The sequence below is a fragment of the Chrysoperla carnea genome, chromosome X (assembly GCF_905475395.1).
Source record: "Chrysoperla carnea chromosome X, inChrCarn1.1, whole genome shotgun sequence".
Classification (NCBI taxonomy): Eukaryota; Metazoa; Arthropoda; class Insecta; order Neuroptera; family Chrysopidae; genus Chrysoperla; species Chrysoperla carnea.
Genome location: NC_058342.1, coordinates 16,350,044 through 16,357,888, shown reverse-complemented (window position 1 = coordinate 16,357,888; position 7,845 = coordinate 16,350,044). Strand labels below are relative to the sequence as shown.

Here is a 7,845-nt window from a genome sequence, read left to right as displayed (position 1 = left end):
GGCAAAACTAATACATAAAAAGAAATTTTATGTTGAAATTTCTCTTACCATAAATCATAAGCATATTATCTTATAAATCACTATAAGTCTTTGTTGAACGATTAATTTGATCGCGTGGAAACCATCTATCGATAAATATACTAGATGGTTTTAATGGCTTACTTAAAACAACGAGGGATCATTTTACACTGAGAGATCATTATAGACCACTTTCCCTTATCATTTAATTTATGAATTGATTGCTAGATTTCGCATAAAAATCAACAGGTTTGAGGAAACCACCGGTATACACAATTGATCCTCCCCTATATGCTTTTAAAAGTACGACGGAAGTTTATATTTGTAAGATTCGCTACCACACAATATTCAAATGCACTACAGGAAACATATACCTATTACACTTAATGCAGTTATCATCTTCATTTTCAAACTATATAAATGAAAATTGATTCAATATAGAAAATACATTGAACTTACTTTTTGTATATTGAATAACCGCTGTATAATGTGTTTTTATATAAAATGCATCTTGATTTCCGAATCACTGTGTATTAAATGTAATGCATGGTGGTCCGTAAAAAAGTTGAATAAAAATTATAGGAAAGATTACCGTCACATGACTAGTCAAGTTAATAACTAATTTATATTCATTGAAGTTACGATTAAAAATTATGTAATGAATAAAAATAATATTTGTATCACGTAAATCTTTTTTAATGCTTTAAGAATATCCTAAAATATAAAATTTATACGTCAATTTGACTAGTTTTTGACCAAAGTTTTTTTATGTTTTCTTTTTGCCCCACAATTTTGCCCCACAAAACACCCCAAAACTGTGAGCAAGGGACCATCATTTATCAACATTCACCGTACTTGCTTAAACAGCCGAACTACTTTAAACCATCTTTTTATGAGAAGATTTAAAGAAATCTATTATCTTTTAATGAGACGGGGAGGGATAGGGTTGAAACAAGACAAATCTGAATAGATTTTGCATAAACATACTTAGACTGAGAATATTGTAACCGCAAAAAACTATGGTTTGTTATCGTTTGTGTGTTTTACTTAGGAATTAGTTTACTGATCCAATATGGATTTACTTACTCCACAGAAATGCGCACGGTTACCCGTAATATGAGGCAAGAGTATGAAATTTTCGATTTCATGTGTGACTGTCCGTTTTTTTTTTTTTTTTTTTTTTTTTTTTGATCATATTATGAATGCTATTATGTTAAAGGTTTTACATTTAGTATAGTTTTATGGTTGATTTTATCTCCTGCAGTAAATTTGCTCATAAAACTTTATAATATATGGTTTATTTAGCAAAATATAAATGTGACTGACACTACATGCAAAAGAAAGTCGCGTTCGAAAGTGTTTTTAAACTTCGAATATCTTCCTTTTTTCAGGATTAATAGTAAAATAAAGAATCTTAGTATTTTTGAATCAAATTTATTAGAAAAATAAATCGTGACTGATACTACAGAACAAAACGTGACTGACACTATCGTCAGTTTATATTGCAAAATAGTTGTATCTTAAAAGAAACCTTAAATTACAGGACACAAGATAAGAAATTCACAACCATTTTAAAGATGAAAATGTACTAAAATACTATTTTTGAGTACAATTAATAAGAATCCTAGAGTCTAGAAAAATTTTATTTGGGTATTTAAGATGATGAAAGTTAAAAGTACTATAGTGCTGACACCAAAGTAATATTACCATAAAAAACAGACATATTTTTGTTGTTCTGTATTAAGTTGTTCTGTTTTTATAAGGAACATTTTTTACACTTAAACTTTTGTTCTATCTCTAACGGTTTACAGGATGGGTCCTACGGACCCAAGACCAAATTGACCTATGATGCTCATTTACGAACTCAACCTCACTTTTTACGTCTTCCCATGTAGGAAAGTATGGCGGGCCCAGGCTTGGTCCAACTATACAGAACTCTGGGCCAGACTTGTAAGCCAGAATTGGCCCAGGCTTGGGTAAAGTCTGGAATGATAATGCTGGCCCAAGACTGATTACCCCGACTGGCCCACGCCTGGTTGGCAGGGCTGGGCCATAGTCAATTTTTAGGTCTGGCCCATGCCTGGCAGGCAGGGCTGGGCCATAGTTAAGTTTTAAGTCTGGCCCAAGCCTGGTTGGCAGGGCTAGGCCATAGTTAAGTTTTAAGATTATTTTATGAAGAATTCTATTTTGTGATTTATTTGACAGGGCCAATCCCAGCTGTACTGCAACACTGAGTCAATCCGCGGTAGAAGTGGAGCAAGCTCCTAACAATCTACCGTGTTCCAAATAATAGTTTAATATACTGGTCTCGCAATGGGAGGCGTACCAGATATTAAGTTGATAAGAACAGATTAAAGCTTTTTATTTAAATAATCTTTAAAAGATACAGATGTAAAATTTGAACATTTAACAGGATATACTCGAACAAGTGTAGTAAAGTATTAAAAAAAAAAAAACAGTTTACAATAAAATTGATAAAAGTAACTAATATAAAATAAATAAGTAGGACTACACATTTAAAATAAACACTTTAAAATAAAATATTAAAACAGCAGATTAAAAAGCAAAAACAGAACATAGTAAGTGTCATAAATCACAGTTTTATTTATTTATAATCACAACAAATTCACAATCACAAAACTTCACACTGATGTATGGTGGGGGGGGGGTGGCTCAGATGTTCGGGCCATGCAGTACCTTTGTGCTTGGTCACGGTGGCTGGTCATGGTACTGCCTCTGTCTGGTTAGGTGTTCGATGTAGATGTCGCGCGACCAGCGGATCGTGTCCGACACCATCAACCGAGCCATGGTCTGCGTATATTTGGGTGCTATTGGGTGCCAAAGACTTCGCAATCCTATAGTTATTAGCTAGCCAGGCCCCGAGCGAACCAACGACAAATGCATCCAATGAGACTCTGTAGCCTTTCGTGGTTAACTCAGCAGCAAGTTGGTTATATTTTTCGAGCCTTGCCAAGGCTGGGCAACCCAGCCTTGTCCCAGGCTCGGGCAATCGTTGGGTCGGCCAAGGCCAATTATTTCATCTTGGCTCAAGCATGGGCCAATATCGGGGCGCCAAAGCTGGGATCCCCAGTACTGGACCAGGCTAGGCCCCGTCGTTCAACTATGGCGGTTCCTACATGGGTTGAGAACACTATAAAAATTTCAGCTCGATATCTTTTTTCGTTTTTGAGTTATCGTGTCCACAGACGGACGGACGGACGGACAACCGGAAATGGACTAATAAGGTGATTCTATGAAAACCTATACCAAAATTTTGTTCGTAGCATCAATGTTTTTAAGCGTTACAAACTTGGGACTAAACTTAATATACCTTGATATATTACATATATGCATGATATAATAAAGTCTTGTCCGATGTTTCGGATCGTTTATTACTAGAACCATTCTGTATGAACATATATATTAGATTGCTAAGTCTTTACTGTTAAAAATTCAATCAATATCGTTATATCAAATTAGATAGTTGTAAAACCCTTCGGAAACATTACTTGGAAAAAAATTCTCTAGAAAATGGGTTAATCTAGTTTCTGAATAAATTTATTCTAATTTATATTACTACCGGTCGCTTCGCTGAGCGCTGTCAACTTTTTACAAGCTTCGTTTTTTTTTTACTTTTCTTGTATGTATATCCCGGAATTATGCAATCAATAAAATAAATAAATTATATTAATTTTCACTCACTTCTGAAACTATCCGGCTGAAATTTGGCAACAATACGTTTTTTAGTTTTAAGGTAGTACGAACGCCAAAGTTTGAACTTGTGGTTGAAATTATTTGTACCTTATTTTCAACTTTGATGATGAATTTTGTTATAACTTCATGAATGAAGACAAATCGTATCTGCCTTGGTTTTCGAAATATTGAAAGCTAAATAATTTTAAAAAATTTTCAATTTTCAAAATTATTTCATATATTGTCAAGTTATAATATAATTCACCGTCTAAATTGAAAATATAAATTTTTTTAATTTGTGTCCCCAATACCGAGCTCATACATCTTTAATTAATCGGACACAACTGCAACGGTTTTTTTTTTCAATAATTTATTAAAGTTTTAACTTTAATTTAAATAATTTTTTCTTCATTTTCACCGACTAGCTTTGCCATAAAACCAATATTAAATATGCCTACTTTTTAAGTCATATATTTATTTAAATAAAGGGGCATTATCCCCCTCCCCACCCTAAAATGTTCAGAATTGATTTAGACTTAGTCCAATTTCATATTTAAAAAAAACCAAGTCTTTTATCCAAAATTGTCCTGGCGCTCGTACATTCTGTAATTAAATATTTAAAGACTTTTTTGGGGACAATCTTTTATTGTACTAAAAAGCAGAGAACAAATTTTCTTATGAGTCACTCACACAAGACTATTTTTTTAAACTTGAAGCACACCGAATCACGCTTGCTATTTTACCTTCAGCTTTTATAGTCATGTATGAGTGATATATAAAAAAAATTATATTATACTTTTTAGTCCATTAAAAGCTTCCTCCTAGAATTGTATTTGTTAATTAATTAAATTTTTAACCGACTTCAAATTCAACAAAAAGGAGATGTTCTGTCACAGTTTTTACTTTTAGTGCATATTAATTTGATTTGGAATAGTTTTTTTTGAAGTCGGTTTTCTTCTTGTTAAAAGTTTTTTTATTTTCAAATAAAATTTTCAAAACCAATAATGATTATTTGTATGGAGTACCTACTATAAATAAACTTTACTCTTTGATTGTAAACACATTGCTATCAGTTTATAGTTTACTAGGTTTTCCTTTAATGGTCTTCCCAGAATCCATTAAGGGTGTACATGCACAGACGATACCTATTAGAAGAGACATACAAAAATTATGCTATAAAAGTTTTTGAATGATTTAATGAAATTTACAAAATTTTAAAAACCCCCGATAAATGCGATTTATTCCTTGTAAACCGATTTTTGGAAACTTAGCCAAAAAATGTTCTCAATCAAAGCGGTTCGATCGTTTAAGGGCTATGATATCACTGAGAAATACACAGACGCACAGATAAACACTTTAAACTTATAACACTCCTTCTTAAATCAATATCAAAGTGATGGTCAAGGACATTAGATGAGATGAAAAGGAGACTTAGAGAGCTATCATTTTTGGGACAAATTTTTGGAAACTTTTTAATTGAAATTGATATATTTGAGCTGACTTTGTTGTTTTGAATTATTGTTTTGAATTACCTAATTGTTTTACCATTTCATTTTTCAAAATGAACTCAGCCAGGTTTATTTGACCATTCATTTCCATAATAATTACTTATATGTTAAAATTATATGTCATGCCTTTTCAAAATTGAATCGAACTTGAAGATCATCGCGAATTTTTTAGTTTCTTCGGTTATGTAACCGTAAGCTCGCTCTTGAAACATAGCCAAAAACACTCTCCGTTAAATTACCTTTCTAAAGAAACCAATAATTTTTATCCGTTTAAGCGCTACGATGCCACAGACAGACAAACACACAGACACACACACATAGCGGTCAAACTTATAACACCCTTTTTTTTTAGTTCGTTGGCTAAAAATAAATTGTGAGGGGGGGGGGGTTATAAGGAATGTAGTATAAATTTTTTTTCCACCAGCGGAGTTGAAGGGTGTTTTTTTTGGTGGAGGGGGTGACAAAGCGGGTGTAAAATTGTATTATTGTGTTTTCTGAATTTAGTTGCGGTCAAAATGAAAAGTATTCTATAGAAAAGTTGTGGGTCCTGCAAAAATCTAGAACTTTATATAAGTCATTGGGGTTGCCAACTTGGCTTTCACGAGTAAAACAGTAATGTTTATGAAAAAATTTTTCAAACAGAAGTTGTTTTTATAAGGAACATTTTTATACATGTATATATGTAATATACCAAGGTATACTAAGTTTAGTCCCAAGTTTGGAACGCTTAAAAATATTGATGCTACCCACAAAATTTTGATATAGGTGTTCATAAAATCACCTAATTAGTCCATTTTCGGTTTATCGTCGATTTTACACGATTTTAACTAATTTTCAGCCTCAAGTTTTAGAGTTGCTTTACTATCATACGGATGTTTACTTGAAAAATGCCAAAACGAAGGCCCAAATCGTTATAAAAATTCGTGCAAAACTGAAGTAAATATCCGTTTAAAAAAGTAGGAAGACACGTGATAAAGTCTGTGTCGAATTTAATGAGCCAAAATTTACTCTTTGTAGGATAATTTAGAATAAAGATAAAATTCAATCCCAATGTTCTGAAGGACAAGGAAAACTAAAACGTGTACGTTTATCAGAAAATCTTGAACTTGAACAGTGTTTGCTAAAACATGGTTCAAACAACTTCGTATCAAAAACGTTCTCAAAAGTGGACCGATTATTAAAGAAAAGGCACAAGATTTTGCGCGAAGGCTTGGTTTTCATAATTTTTGTAGCAGCAGTGGTTGATTGGAAGTGTTTAAAAAAAAGAAACGGTATAATTTTCAAAGCAATTTGTGGAGAGAGTAACGCTGTTGATGTTAGCAAATGTAGCCAATGGATTGAAGACCTGACAGTTCATCTGCGCAATTATTCTGTTGATATTTTTAACGCAGACGAAGCGAGTTTATTTTATAAAAGTCTACCCAATAAAACTTTTATCTTAAAAGATGAGTCCTGTCATGGCGGAAACCTTAGTAAAGAGCGCGTTACAATACTTCTGGGTGCTGACATGCCAGGAAAAGAAAATCTGCCTATCCTATTGATCGGAAATTCTAAAACTGCAAGATGTTTAAAAGGTGTTAAAACTTTGCCTGTGAATTACCAAAATAATAGGAGCTTGGATGACATCTTTTGATTCCTAATAAAGATTAAAATTCATTATTTTATTTAATAATCGCACCTCTGTAACTGAAATAAGCTGTATTCTGATCTTTATTAATGGAAGCTCTATATAGTTATGACAGATATTTATTTATACCTGGATATCTGAGTCACTGGGTAAGTGGAATACTTCTTTAATTGAGACAAATTTGCAGGTCCCTTGATGTGTTACTTAATCAGGTTCCACTGTAATACAAAAATTGATCTAGAACTAACTTGAAACATAGATACTTAATAGAAAAGAGACTTCTATTCTATAGGTCTATTGTTCAAGGACGCTCTGAAACCATGGTTTGAAAAATAATTTTCTTAAACGAAATTTGCAAGGTCCTTTGTTCTATATTTTTATCAAAGTTTTTAAAAGAATACAAAATATTGGTTTTATAACGATTTCTTTAATGTTCGCTTATCATAACCGGACTATTTTAAGCCTGGAAAATATTTATATAACTAAAATGTTCTACTTATGAAAAGGTGATATTGTACCGTGAATCGTGTTTGTTCTTTTCAAGGTCATCTTATTCAATATTATTATTTTGACCTCTATGTAAAGGACGTAATTTGCGACTATTACATTTGTTTGTATTTATTGTGTCTTATCTTTAGTGTCCGACCGAAGCTTCGACTTCGGCTTCGACCACCTTCGGCCAAAAAAACCACCTTCGGTCAAACATTCGGCTTCGGTCTGAATTCAGGACGAAGCCGAAGCTTTGGCCGAAGGTTCTTAGCAAACGTCGGAATAGAACGAATTGTTCTAAATGTTATTATTTTGAAATAAATTTCAAGGTAATTTTTTTAATCATCTTTAGATTGACTTCTAGATCAACTTCTAAAGATCACAACCTCTAAATCAACTTCTAGAGATCAATTTTAATATTAAAGTTTTAAAATCATGTTTTTAAATCTTCGGCTTCGGCCGAAGGTTGTGGTGATAGCCGATTAATCGGCTTCGGCTTCGGCCAAAAAT

At 32.7% G+C, this 7,845-nt stretch overlaps 1 non-coding gene across 1 annotated transcript; it reads right to left on the bottom strand.

Annotated features, from left to right (window-relative positions):
- Positions 1-2,215: 2,215 nt before the first annotated feature.
- On the bottom strand, positions 2,216-2,405 carry LOC123303152. Its single transcript, XR_006535582.1, has one exon. It is a non-coding gene; the product is annotated as a U2 spliceosomal RNA (small nuclear RNA).
- Between the last annotated feature and the right edge of the window lie 5,440 nt (positions 2,406-7,845).